This window comes from Drosophila busckii, chromosome X, assembly GCF_011750605.1.
Source record: "Drosophila busckii strain San Diego stock center, stock number 13000-0081.31 chromosome X, ASM1175060v1, whole genome shotgun sequence".
NCBI classification, from domain to species: domain Eukaryota; kingdom Metazoa; phylum Arthropoda; class Insecta; order Diptera; family Drosophilidae; genus Drosophila; species Drosophila busckii.
The window spans coordinates 7,920,876-7,934,269 of record NC_046608.1 but is presented as its reverse complement, the minus strand read 5'-3'; the positions used below and the strand labels follow the sequence as shown (position 1 = coordinate 7,934,269).

General features: G+C 36.0%; 1 protein-coding gene and 1 non-coding gene across 5 annotated transcripts in view; both read right to left on the bottom strand.

Annotated features, from left to right (window-relative positions):
* Window positions 1–12,557, bottom strand: part of LOC108605417 (GAS2-like protein pickled eggs) — a 50,260-nt gene extending 37,703 nt beyond the window's left edge. For 2 of the 4 annotated variants that reach the window (XM_017995087.2, XM_017995089.2), the window contains exons 1-2: window positions 12,128–12,557; window positions 7,463–7,489 (exon numbers count right to left, since the gene is read on the bottom strand). The gene's annotated coding sequence lies outside the window, so the exon portion shown is untranslated. Of the gene's footprint in view, window positions 1–7,462; window positions 7,490–9,746; window positions 9,973–12,127 lie in introns of those variants that run through there. The other 2 variants (XM_017995088.2, XM_017995090.2) reach the window with 1 other exon arrangement.
* Window positions 12,558–13,108: 551 nt separating this feature from the next.
* Window positions 13,109–13,181, bottom strand: Trnar-ccu. The gene has a single exon. It is a non-coding gene; the product is annotated as a tRNA-Arg (tRNA).
* Between the last annotated feature and the right edge of the window lie 213 nt (window positions 13,182–13,394).

Sequence of the window (13,394 nt, the reverse complement as noted above, 5' to 3'; positions counted from 1 at the left end):
TGAGATTTATATGTATTAAAACTTAACTAAATTTTACATTTAATATAATTAAATAGCTAAAATTAAATAGTAGTATCAATAGCTATAATGTTTATTTAAGCTTTTGCTGAATCATACAATATTTAAAAAACATTGATGAGCAAAAAAATAAATAAAAAAACGTTGAATGCTTCATCAATTTAAAAACGCAACTTTTCATAATTCCCAGAATTTTTGCATTTCGTTGATAAGCAACTTTTGCTGTATGGCAAACGTTTTGCTGCAGCTTAATTGCTTATATCGAACGTTTACTGTACTATAGCCATATAGAGAAATAATACCTTAAGCGATTATATCCGGCAATTGGAATAAGCGCATGTAATGTGAAAGAAATGTGAGCAACCCCGCGCTTAACCCTCTGTGCTGTATGCATGGAAAAAAATGAGGTTAGAGGGGTTTTCGGGCTGGGGTTGGGTGGGTGAATGAGTGAGCAAGTGCCTTAAATGAAATAAATGCAATTGCAATTGAAAATTGGAATTACGCCTGGCCAGGCAGCGATGCAACGCCAAACTGTCGTGACAGTAAACTAGTCGTAAAGGCGACAGACGACAGACAGACAGACAGACGGACGGGGGGACGGACAGCACACTTGGCTGAGCTAACTAAGTGGGGTGGGGAGGTTGGCTGAAAAACCAATAAACTGCAGAGGCAGCAGCTCAATAAATTTTTCCCAACAAAATAATTTCTCCCTTTTGGGTCACAATTTGTTTTCGACTGAGGGTTGGGAGTTTTACCTATGCGAAACATTTTAAACTTACGAGGGGGAAACAAAAATACAAACATGCGTTTTCATTAGAAACATTCTTTGAAAGCAGCCAAGAAAAGAAATTGAAAGGAAATGCAATTTTCCCAAATTTATAGCAAAGTTCTAATGCACTCATCTAAGCGAGAACTATAAGCTGCGCCACATAGTGTGGCATGCCCCAAGGGGTTAGTGTGTGGAAACAAAAAAACATAAAAAGGGGAAAAATTTTCATTTGCGGTGCTGAAAGGTAATAAATAAGCGACTAGGCTGCAGACACGTGTGCTGTTAATCCAACAGCGGAACAGCCACCACCCCCCAACCCTAAACCCCCAACCCGAGCACAGCAGCAGCCACGCATGGTGCGTCGTTCTAATTAACGTCACAAGCGAAAAAGTAAAACGAGACACAAGAAAGCGAAATAAAATCAAAACCATACCATGCCACAAGATCCATACCATGGCCACATCCATAGCCCAGCGTACCAGGCTGAACCGTACCCGTACCCGTGTACCCGTGTACCCGTATCCGTTGCCCTGGCCGTACCGAGGCGTACCAAGGCATGCAAAGAAAGCACAAAAGATGAAAGCAGCTGCTGCCTGTGTGCCCCACGAACGTTGCACTGCCACACAGGGTTGCACGCAAATTGGGGGCAGACTGCAGCTGCAAATACTTCAACTTTTGCACACTTATACACTTTTATTCTATGTGTGTGTGTGTGTGTGTACAAATATTTATGCAATTGCATGCGCCGCAATTCAAAACAGTTGAAATTGAAATTGAGGGTCGAGATTTTGATTCGGATTTAGATAAAGTTACAGCTACGTAGATACAAAAATGTCACGCCACTCAATTAGCAGCTGCAGCATATTTTATTGAATTAAGTATGTATGAATTCAATAAACATTTAGTTGATAACTAATTTAATTTATATAGAAATTTGTAAACGCTTTGAAATCGTTTGAGCTATGATAATATTAGATAAAATAATTTATATACATATAAAAATAAAAAATACGCATACGCAGCGTATACCGAAAATACACTAGTAATAATAAAAACTCTATAAAAATTAATTTATATAAAATAAGTTTTTTTTTTAAGTTTGCAAACAAAATAAACTAAAATAATTCAAATAAAGTAAAAATTTAATAGATTTTTTACATTATATGCAATTTTGGTTTAATATATTTAATAGCAATTAAATTATGTAGTTTTTAATATTTAATTTGCAACGCAATAAATTACTTAAGATTTGAAATTCCAATTGATTGATGTCAATTTCCTTGTTAAATCAAGATGATTATCGCTATTTTCGAATTGGGGTTAACAGCGCAGGTATAAAGTATATAGCATATATAGCTATATATCTAATCAACTATGCCTAGCCCTAGTTCAAGCCAAAGTGTCTTAACACGAAGATTGATGCGCGCTGATTGAGAGAGACCGACCACAAATAGTAGCAAGTTATTGCTTTTAGCGCTGTCTATGTTTATAAACAAAAACGCACACACCCAACTAAGCAATAGAGACATAGTCAATAGATCGAATATATCGCATATGTGGAGCTCAGTTCTTGCTGCGGATCTATTTGGTTTGGGCCAACAACCTTGACCCGTTTCTTAAGTTGGAAGTGTGCTAATTGCAAACAGTTTTCAACACTTGCCACAAGTGGCTCGTGGCCCTAAACAAAAAAGCGGCATAAACATATTTAATACCAATGCTTCAGTTGAGAACCAACTCAATTAGCCGAATTGTGTAATCTCTTGAATTTATTGAGTTGAGAGAGCAGCACTAAAAACTCATTTCTGATTCTCGGAATTCGTATAAACAGTGCAAGAAATCAATTGCGAGTCATATGCTGGGTTAATAGTCAACAATTAATGAATGAGTAAACAAATTAGCTTTAAAGATGAACAACAATAAACAATAAAAATATACTGTGCTATGAGTGTAAATATTTAAATTAATTATATAAATTATATATTTTTGTGTATTTATATTTTATGCTATTTGCTTACAATTTTTATATTTAAAAAATATTTATTTATGCTCAATTTATTCTATTCGTTTATTCAAATTTTAATTTTATTCAATTTCAAAGCTAAGATAAGTCTTAGTATTATATATATTTTGCATTATTATTTAAAGCAGTAAATATTCAATGCTAGTAATTTATTTTATTTGAATTTATTGACTGAATATTTTCTATGCCTAGAAAACAAAGGGTTAATGCTTAGCCTTAAATCCCGCACACATTTGTTAGCTATGTGACCCACAACACGTACACACACGCACACACACAGTCACACGCACACACACATACACATACTTGTTGCTTTTCCAATAGTCTATCGATAGAGTCAAAGAAGAATAATAAAACAAACAGACAAAGGCCGTAGATAAGATAAAAAATGTTAGGCCACGAGCTGCTGCTCATCGCTTACATTGGATTCGAATATTTGATTGATACATATATATATATATATATATATAGCTTATGCAATTTCACGCTCTCAGCCGTAGATTAAAGAAAAACTCAAACTTTAATTCTTTACTGCTTGTTAAGAAATTAAGCAACATGGAAAGTTAACAATAAAATAAATGTTCAAAATAAAGTTGCTCTGCTTCTTGTTAATCAATGGCATACGCTTATGCTAATGTGTGGCCAATAGGCCAAGTTTGAAGAGCTCCCGTGCCCGAAAGAAACACAAAAGAAAACATTTTTACAGTCGCCAGCACTTAAAAACGCATAAAACAGGCCATAAAAAAAATAAATAAAAGAAGAAGAAGACGAAGAAAACACACACACACAACTTAATTTGTGTGCAGCTTGTGAACGCCTCGAGCGAATGCATTAAAATCTAAATTCAAATGACAATTAATCGAAATTGGGGAAAACGAATGCGGCAGTCCTCAGGGTTGCAGGCAAGGGCTGTAAAACAAATGAATAAATTTTATAATTTTATTTAGCTGCACTTAAAATTTGTTTAAAGCGTTTGGCAAAACTGTTTTCAAGCCCTAACGCTTAAATAGTTTGAATTTGTTGAATTAAGTTGGGAGCTGCACTTAAGCTTAGCTTAGCTTTAAATAAAACAAATAAACAGCCATAGCCATAATTGTTGTTAACATTGTGGCTCACATTATGCTCATTGTTTTGTTTGTTAGCGTTTTGTTATTATTTTAATAATGTTTATGCTTCGGCAGGCTTTGCACTTGACATTCACAAGATGCCGGAAAATTAGCAACAAAGCAAAAGCAACAACAACAACAACAACAACAATTACAAATTAAAAGTATGAAAAATGAGCACAGCAGACAATGCCAGGCCAGAAACTTAAGATTGCTAAAAGCGCTAAGAATAGAATTGCTAGCTGGGGCTTTGGCTTTGGCCAAACGAGATGGAAGACAAGACAAGACAGACAGATAGACAGACAGACAAGCAAATTGAGGTGCCAAGCCAAGACAGTTGCAGCGCAGTCTGCGGCGTCAGTTGGCTAATAAAAGAAGCAGCAGCAGCAGCAGCAGCAGCAGAAGATACAAAGATACAAAGCCAAAAGCCAAAACAGACTATGAGGTAATTCAAAACAAAACACACAACAAATTAGATAAATACTTCTGCTGGCTGCGCTCGCAGCAGGTGGCGCAGGCAGGGGGGGCGTGGCAGCAGCCACAACACAAACATGACAGCAACAACAACAAGCAATAATTATAATAACATAAATGACATTGACATAATGATTCTTAGTTAGCGTTTACGATTTCAAAAGTCTTGGCTGTTTGTCTTTTGCTTTTGTTGCTATTTTTTGTTCGTCTTTCTTTGCTGCAGTGTTCCGTGTTTAAGTTTGACAAGTTGCTTTTGGCTTTAGCTTAATTTCTTATATTTTTTTAATTTAATGAGCAACACACACTTGAGCAGCTTGCAACGCTGCCACGCCCACTAGAAATTCTTAATTACGCGCCACATTGATTGCTAGCATTTAAATATTATTATTAATTTTAAAGCGTCTATGATGTAAGCTGCCGAATTTGTTCGCAGAGTCCGGTTTGCCATTTATCCGGTTCTAAGTCAGCGCTACGGCTACGGCTACGGCTAATCGAAAGCTCTGGCTCAATGTGGAGTGTTCAAAGTATTGAAACTATTCGGTTAACATTCATTCAATATTCAGTTGCGCATGAGGGCTGAAATCTAAGCCAGTGCAGCAGCTATCAATAATTATATTGCCCAACTAGCATATACACTTCATTAGTAACATTTCAGTTAAGCGCTATACATTTATTTATTTGCTCATTGGAGTTTTAATCAAATGCATTGTTTTCATTTTTAAATATTTCGAAATATGTTTCGAATTCGAAAATGTTTTTGTTACGACAATTTTATGTTCGACAAGCGCCAAATTGATTTACATTTTAAAAAGGGCTGCAATCTAACCAGTAATTAAATCTACCAATAATTATATTGCCCAACTAGCATATACACTTATCAACATACAAGCGCTTAAATTTATTTGTTGCTTTAGAATTTAATTTTATAGCAAGCAGATATGACGAAATAAGCTCAAATTGGTAAATCAAAACATTTTTTTTTAAACTTTAATCTTAAGTTTGAAATTCTAAAAATTTTACTTTAGGAAAATCCAATCAAAGAGCTTTTAATTAATATACGAAAATGTTTATTGCAACTTTAGCTTAGACAAGCTAAAATTGGCAAATCTAAAATAAATATAATATTGTTTAGCTGAAGCTTAAACGTCTTTGAAATTCGAATTCGCGCTTAAGTTCGAAGTCAAAGTGTATGGCATGAATGCGAAAATTCGTTGATGACTAAACGTTATTAAATGTAATGAAATTTAAGTAGCGCATACCCCGCCCCCCGTGCCCTTTGCACCCTACACAAGCTAACAACATAAGCATGCATGTGTGTATGTGTGTGTGTGTGTGTGTGTGTGTGTGTGTGTGTGCTCATATCTCATAAATACGCTTTTGATTAGATCCGCCCGCATCCAAAAGTTAAATTTTTTCTGGTTTTTTTTTTGTTAATGGGCAAACAACGTGGCATTTAATTGATGGCACGCCCCTCCTTTAACGCAACGCCTCTGTTAACTGTGCAAATGTGTGTGTGTTTGGTGTTAAATTGTCAACAATAAAGTTAAGTTAAATAATTATAGAGCTTGGCGCTTGGCGCTTGGGCTTAGGCTATGGCTTAGGCTATGACATAATTTTGAAGCGATTTGATTTTTCAAGTGTTCGAAACTTTGCCAGACATTGTCAGTTATAATTTCACTTGAAGTGAAAACTTTGGCTTTGCCACTTCATTGACAACGGTATTAAATTTCAAGCCCACATAAAGATTAAAGATGAACGTACGCGATCTGCGAATTGCTGCCAGAGCGACAGCGACAATTAATAAAAGCAGCAGCAGCAGCAACAACAATGCGGGTTGCAACAGCAACTTACCACCCAGGGGCAGGCGCTGTATAAATTTTTGCTGATCTGTCTGCCTGGGAAGCTGCTGAAGAGACTCAAAGCCAAACAAAGATGCGTCTGCGCAATTAATTGAAGGCAAACAAACAATGAATAATAAATAATGAGCAACAACAACGAACAAAATGTGGCAGCATTGGAGAAAGGGCAGCCTTAACTAACATATATATATATATCTTGATTGATTGACGCTGCAGCTATGTGACAAAATTTAAGTGCGTTCAGATATATATAATATATATGACTGTAGCGTGTTATGTTGCAATAGCAATCGAAATCTCTATGCAGCTCTCTTGCTATCTTTGCATCATTAGGGCGCCCCCCCTCCAGCCCTTATATATAAAATATGAATAATGCAAATGCCGCGTTGTCCATTTTGGCCAGAGAGCTGTCAAAACGTGCCATAGTTATTAATAATTATTGATATATGGCTAGAAAACATCGAAGTTGTTTAATGACAAACGACGACAAATCGTTTCCCGGGCTACAGTTGCTCAATCGCTATATCTTGCTCTCTCTCTTTCAATTGCTTTCTCGCTTTAGTCTTTTGGGGATCAGTTGGTAATCCGTGAATTAATTTGTGCCACGTTTATACAATTTGTCTTTTGAGCTTTTGGGCGCATTTGAATAACAATTGAGGAAAAACTAACGAAATCGAAATCGAAATCGAAATCGACACTGCGCATTCGAAATCGAAATCGAAACCGTAAATATTTTCTTTGCTTCTTTTTTTTTTTTGGCAAATTGCCGAAACGACACATTCTTGACCTACGACACATGCATAAGCTTAAGCTATGTAATTTATTATATCTGTTTGCTGAATGACGAAACAATTTATATTTTGATATTTGGCCAGCAAATGAGTGTGTTGCGATTTTTCTGATTCACCACACATTTCTCAGAGGCAGCAGTGAATAAAACTATATGTGCGATATATATATATATATATATAGCTATATATAGCTGGCATACGCACTTGCCTTTTACACTTTACTTGATAAGGGGTTGACGCTTTAAGGGCTTTGCTAGAGCAATTAGTGTTATGACTGCAATATTTTGATAACTAACAATCTATACATAGATTACATGCAGACCTATTAGGCAATTGTTTATACTAGTAGCACTGGCTAACCTCAAATTCCATTAACTTGCTGTACTAATTTATTTCTTTTATTAAATTATTAATTGCAAACTTACCGCTATTGATTTTGCAGTTTGAAGTGTCTGAAATTACAAACAAAATAAAATAAGTGAGTTTAATTATTTATTTATGCATTGCTGACATCATCAGAAAATTGTAAATAGAAAACGGTAAATGGAGTTTTATTTGCTTTTTGTCATTGAGCGTGAGTGAGCGCCATAAACACACACACACACACACACACTTATATACCCACAATTACTCTAAACAAATACGTCAATAAATAAAGGCGTTAACTTGGCTCGCATGGCCTACGTAAATATGCGACGAAATGCGCGAAAAAAAATATAAATAAATAAATAAATATAAATAAAAACAAAATAGTGAAGCAAAAAAAAAGTACTGACGAATCTACACCGTGGGACAGACAGCTGGACAGTGGGTACAGCAGCCTAGACAAACAGACATTTGGATGGACAGGCGGCTCTCAGATATGGCTACGAATCCAAGCCGAGATACAACTCGTCAGCTTCGTGGTCGTGTAGGCTTGTTTTGCAATCGCGCACGCAAAAAACTAAAAATGTTGGCAATAAGCTAAAAGCCGACAAATGTTTGACAAGCGGAAATGACAAAAAGCACAGCAAACACGCACTTCAGCAACAACAACAAGAATAAGAAGAAGAAGAAGATATCCATGTAGTATATAACATATGTACATATGCCTCATCCTAATGTGACGAGCCCAGTGTAGAGAACAGGAAGTGAAATTCACACACACAGACACGCTAAGAGTCAAGTCCTGTGTATGCCACGAACCAATAGAACACACTCATCCATTCATCCCAGCGAGCTTTGCATGAATTCCTGATGACATCAGTTGGCCATATGGCAAGTCGCTATTTTAATTTCAAGCATTCAATTAATGCAAAAAATAAAGCTACATATTAAAATAAACTGAATTTTATAGTTACTATGCCAAATTAAACTTTTTTAGCTACATAAAAATTAAAATAGATTTGCAAGCATAAAAATTAAATTAAATTCAATTTCAGTAAGGCACAAAAATTATTTAAATTATTTATATGCAGTCAAAATATAAACGAAATTATTTACATACAAAATTTAATTAAATAAAACACTTAAAATTATTTAAATTAAAAACAAAACTAAATTAAATGAAATATATACAAATTAAACAAACACAAAGAAAATTATTTAAATGCATAACATATTGAATGAAATTAATTGCATAAATAATATCAATTTAAAACTTGCATACAAATTTAATTATAGTATATTATTTAAAATGCATAATTAGTTGAGCAGCTGACACTTTTGAAAATAATCTAGCGACCCAAGCAGATTAAATTGTAACTTAATTAAGCCTTAAGCATTTGCTTAGCCAAATCTCAAGTTCTCAGAGCTGAGCGCACAAGTCGTAAGCTGAATGAAAATGTTATTGGCTGTTAATCTTAACGTGGCCTAACACCGCACTTCACACCTTCAGGTAGCTTGGCTTGGCTCCTAGTTGACCTTAGCTAGCGTTGTGGCAAAAATGATCTTGCCACATTGGCTGGCAGGTAGCTGCTGCTGCTGCCGCTGCTGCTGCTGCTGTGGCAAGGTCAGGGTCAATGCGAGTCGTGTATGTTTTTACCGTTAATGCGGCAGCGGCGTGTTAATTGCTGACCTTACTGCCTGATTCCTTGCTGCGCCTGCTGTGTGTGAATGAGTGTATCTGTGTGTGTGTTTGTGTTTGTGTCTGTGTGTGGGTGTGAAGGTCTTCATAAATGCCTGCGCATGCGGTCACCAAGGTCACCGCCCGAACAGCTCAAACAGCTGACATGACTCAAGCTAACAAACTCCAATGCCCCCACCAAACTTTTACTACTGCAACAACAACTTAAACAATTGCGTGTTATAGGATATGACTCATATAGACAAATAGACTTTACATATGTACAAAAAACACCAGAGCTTAAACTATTAAAATAGTTAAGTGGCCTTTGTTATGTGCGCTTTAAGTTAAGTTCAAGGCTTTGCAATTTAAAAGGACTAAAGCTAATTTTAATGTAGCGCGTCATTTTTTTTTTGTTAATAATAATATTTTTATAAGAATGTAAAAAATTTTAATTAAAACAAATATTTGGCTAATTAATTTGTATAATTTTTGTAATAATTTTCGACATTAAATAGTTTAATTCACTGCATTTTATTGCATTATTTAATTTAGCCCACTGTGCACTTGTTTAAATGTATGCATAACTATTGAGTTGCTTTGTTTTATATTTTATATTATTGTTGTTATCAAAAAGCCTTGCTATATATATATAAATTACATACAGTTTCGAGTCGAGTTGAGTTGAGTTTAATCTGCAGCCAGTTGCAAGCGGTTTGTGCCACAAATTCCGTTGCACATTATTTTGCTTGTTGTCTCAGTCAATAATAATAACAATAATTTGCAGCTCGCTGCTGTTGTTGTTGTTGTTGTTGTTGTAAAATTCGTATTGTTTTATTTCATATATATTTGTTGCACGTTCGCGACACGCAAATCGATGGTTGCCACCCTAAAAAAATATAAAACAAAAAACATTCACACAAAGCGTACAACAACAACAATAAAGAAAATTATGTTAAATTCTGCGCTAACTTTTGCACGCTGCACGCGACGCAAAAGACACAAACAAAAAAAAAAAAAGAAAAACCCAAAGACAGACACAACAACAACAACAACAACAACAATGGCAAAAAGGAATTGCCTATTGGTGGCAACTGGCAACACATTATTATAACGGTAAGTGTGCTAAATTTGTTTAGTTATTTCACGCAAGACAAAAATTAAAAAAAATATATATATACACATTGCAACATTTGCAGCAGCAGCAGCAGCAGCAGCAGACGCTGGCAACAACACGTTCCCGTTATTTGAAAGGGCCGCAGAGAAAACGCGAGAGGAGCAGCTAAGGCTCAGGCCCAGGCACAGGACAAAACGTAACTGCGTGTTTGCCAATTGCCAATTGCTGACGACCGACCGACCATCTGACTAGCAACCGGCAATGCAATGGGCGCCACCAAAAGGGAGCAGCAGCCACAAGGGTTGGCCAGGGCGCCTCTGCAGAGAGAGAGAGAGAGAGAGCGAGAGCGAGAGAGAGAGCGCGCGCAGCATAAGGAAAGCGTCTCAGCTTCCGCGCAAGTCCTGGGCGCAGTTTACGCACAGTAGTGCACAGTGTCACAAAAAATACATAACAAATGACTAAATTTGTGTAATAAATTTACAAAGATTTTTAGTTATATTGTTTACTCAGCATAATTAAATGTGTATATATCCTTATAATTTTTTATTTGCTATTGACACACCACTGTGCAGTGCAATGTGCTAAATGTAAGCCAATAAACCTAATGGGAAATTCGTCTGTGTCTGCTTTGTAATGGGCACAGGCATACAGTTAGTTAGGAGAAAAGTGGGAAATGGCGCATGCGTTACAAAAACAGAGTTCAAAACATATGGAAAGCAGCGAAGAAGGCTCAGCTTAGCCTCGCAGCACATTGATTTATTTTTTTTATACATATATACGCATTGTATGTATATTTATCAGTCTTTGCTATATTGCGCCCTTTACTGCTTATCAGCAGTTGTAAGTTGCATTCGTTCCGTTCCAAATGTGATTTGAGCGGAATTACCACAGCGCAGATGACAAAGTCATTTACACCAAACACACACACAAACACACGCAGTTGAGAGTCAGAGTCTCACGCTCCCCACATTAAACTGTATGTAGATGCTCTCTCTCTCTCTCCTGCTGCTCTTCCTCGCCCCCCTCTAAGCAGGCGCTGTGCGTCCAACAGGCGTAAACAGCTGTCAAGATTGCTGCGCCTTGTTTATTGACACACACACACACATATGCACACATACAGTTGAACATGCACATGCATGCAGATAAAAACGGACATGCAAATTAAAACTTTGATATTATTGCACACACTCTTTACAGCTCCTGTGCAGCTTATCGCACCATCTCATCTATGTATGTATGTTTATCTCTAAATGTGTCCTGTCAACGTTAACATTTGTGTCATTTGCTGATTGCTATTTGTTTTTTTTTTTTTTTCTCAATTTCTTTTTGCTGCGTTTTGCTTACCCCCACAAAATTGTTATGTTAAATTTTTAGTATGAATTTTACAGCTTACAATTGCGAATGTCGCTTTCTAGGAAACTTAAGCAAGGCCAATTAAATAGTGCAAAAGTGCAATATCGCTTTCAAAATATTCAACAAAGCAACGAATAAAGAACAAGCATGCGAACAAGAACTGTCTTGGCAATCAACAAGTGCGTGTACTTGGAGTCTCAGCTTTAAGCTCGAGGCGCGATAGACAATGCCGATAAGTAATGTTTATATATTCTACAAACAAACATACATATGTATGTCAGCTACAACTCTACAATATCTCTCTGCACTACTACATATGTGCACGACAAAAAAATAAATAAATATACTTAAACAAAAGTTCTTTAATCTCTCTGCGCTTTTTTTGACGAGTTACACTTTGCTTATCATTGTGCAGCTGACAGCCAAATATTTTTTTGTTTCAGCTTGCAGCAATTGCAATCAATGTTTAAGAACATGTGTAACGGTTAAAAAAGCAGAACACTCTCTTTTCGCTTAATCGCGCGCTTTCGCGCTTCGCATATTTATTACTATTTTTATTTACAGTTAAATACGCACCTTTATATATTTATTGCCGTCGACGTCGCGCACACAATATTGTCAAATTTAAATTTGAAATTCAATACAATTTGAAATCAAATTTGAAACGCTTGCGATTCTTGAACAAAAGCACACACACACGCGTTCAAAATTAGCGAAAGTCGTATACAAATCAATCAATCAATATACATTTATGCCAATATCGTTTGCTCTTTATATATTCTTCAATATATGCTTGTAAATTTGATGATCTCAATTTGATAACTTATGCTAATTCGCTTGTCTGTCATCACGGCAACAAAAACAATTCGCAGTTCGTTTGAGCTTATTCGACCAATGTTTCAATTAATTAATTCCTTCACAATTCACAGTAAAAAATATTTCAAAAAAATACTCAATTCAATTATTGCAATTTAAACAAAATCAAAATAACAAGACAAAAGGCCGTCGGTAACACTTGCGCTTAGCGGTAACGAACATTCAGCGCGCGCGTTTAGTAAACAAATCGCGATAAAAACTTAAATGTTGATTCAAAAAAATGCTCGGGCTCTGGACGAGCGAGAGAACAAGTTCGATGTTCGAGCAAGCGAGATGCAAGCAACGCAACTGAGCAGCTCACAGCAAACAGCTGTTGAATACGAAAAAAAAAATACTAACTTATCGAGTTTCGATTGTTATCGCAGCCTTTATAAATTGCGCTTCATTTCCGCTGCCTTTAAAATGACTCTCCTGTATTAAATCTCTGCTTAATATATTTATTGTGGGAATGGAGCACTTACCTAACGCAATGTGGAAAACTTGTACAACAATGTCCTCCATGTTCGTCCTCCACCGCAGGATAATATCCGTGAAAGTGCAACAACAAGAACTGAAAGAATGTAAGGAAAATAAAAATATTGTAAACAAAATTAATAATGATAGTACTATACTTTTAACAATAAATATGAAATACATTAAAAAATAAAATAAACAAAATAAAAAAAAAATACTATTATCCTTTACCCCAGATGGGACTCGAACCCACAATCCCCGGCTTAGGAGGCCGATGCCTTATCCATTAGGCCACTGGGGCTTGCCAACCCTGGTGCCAAAAGTTCTATATAAACTTAGACTACTGAATTCTAGACAACAGTCACATACATATTTAACTTGGCCAACAATTGTTTAAACAGTAGCATGGCTGAAAGAACAAATAAGCACACAATGCAAGTGGCGCTCATAGCACTTATTATACTTAACTTATTTCAGACAATAATTTTTGACACATTTAATGTTTACTAACAGA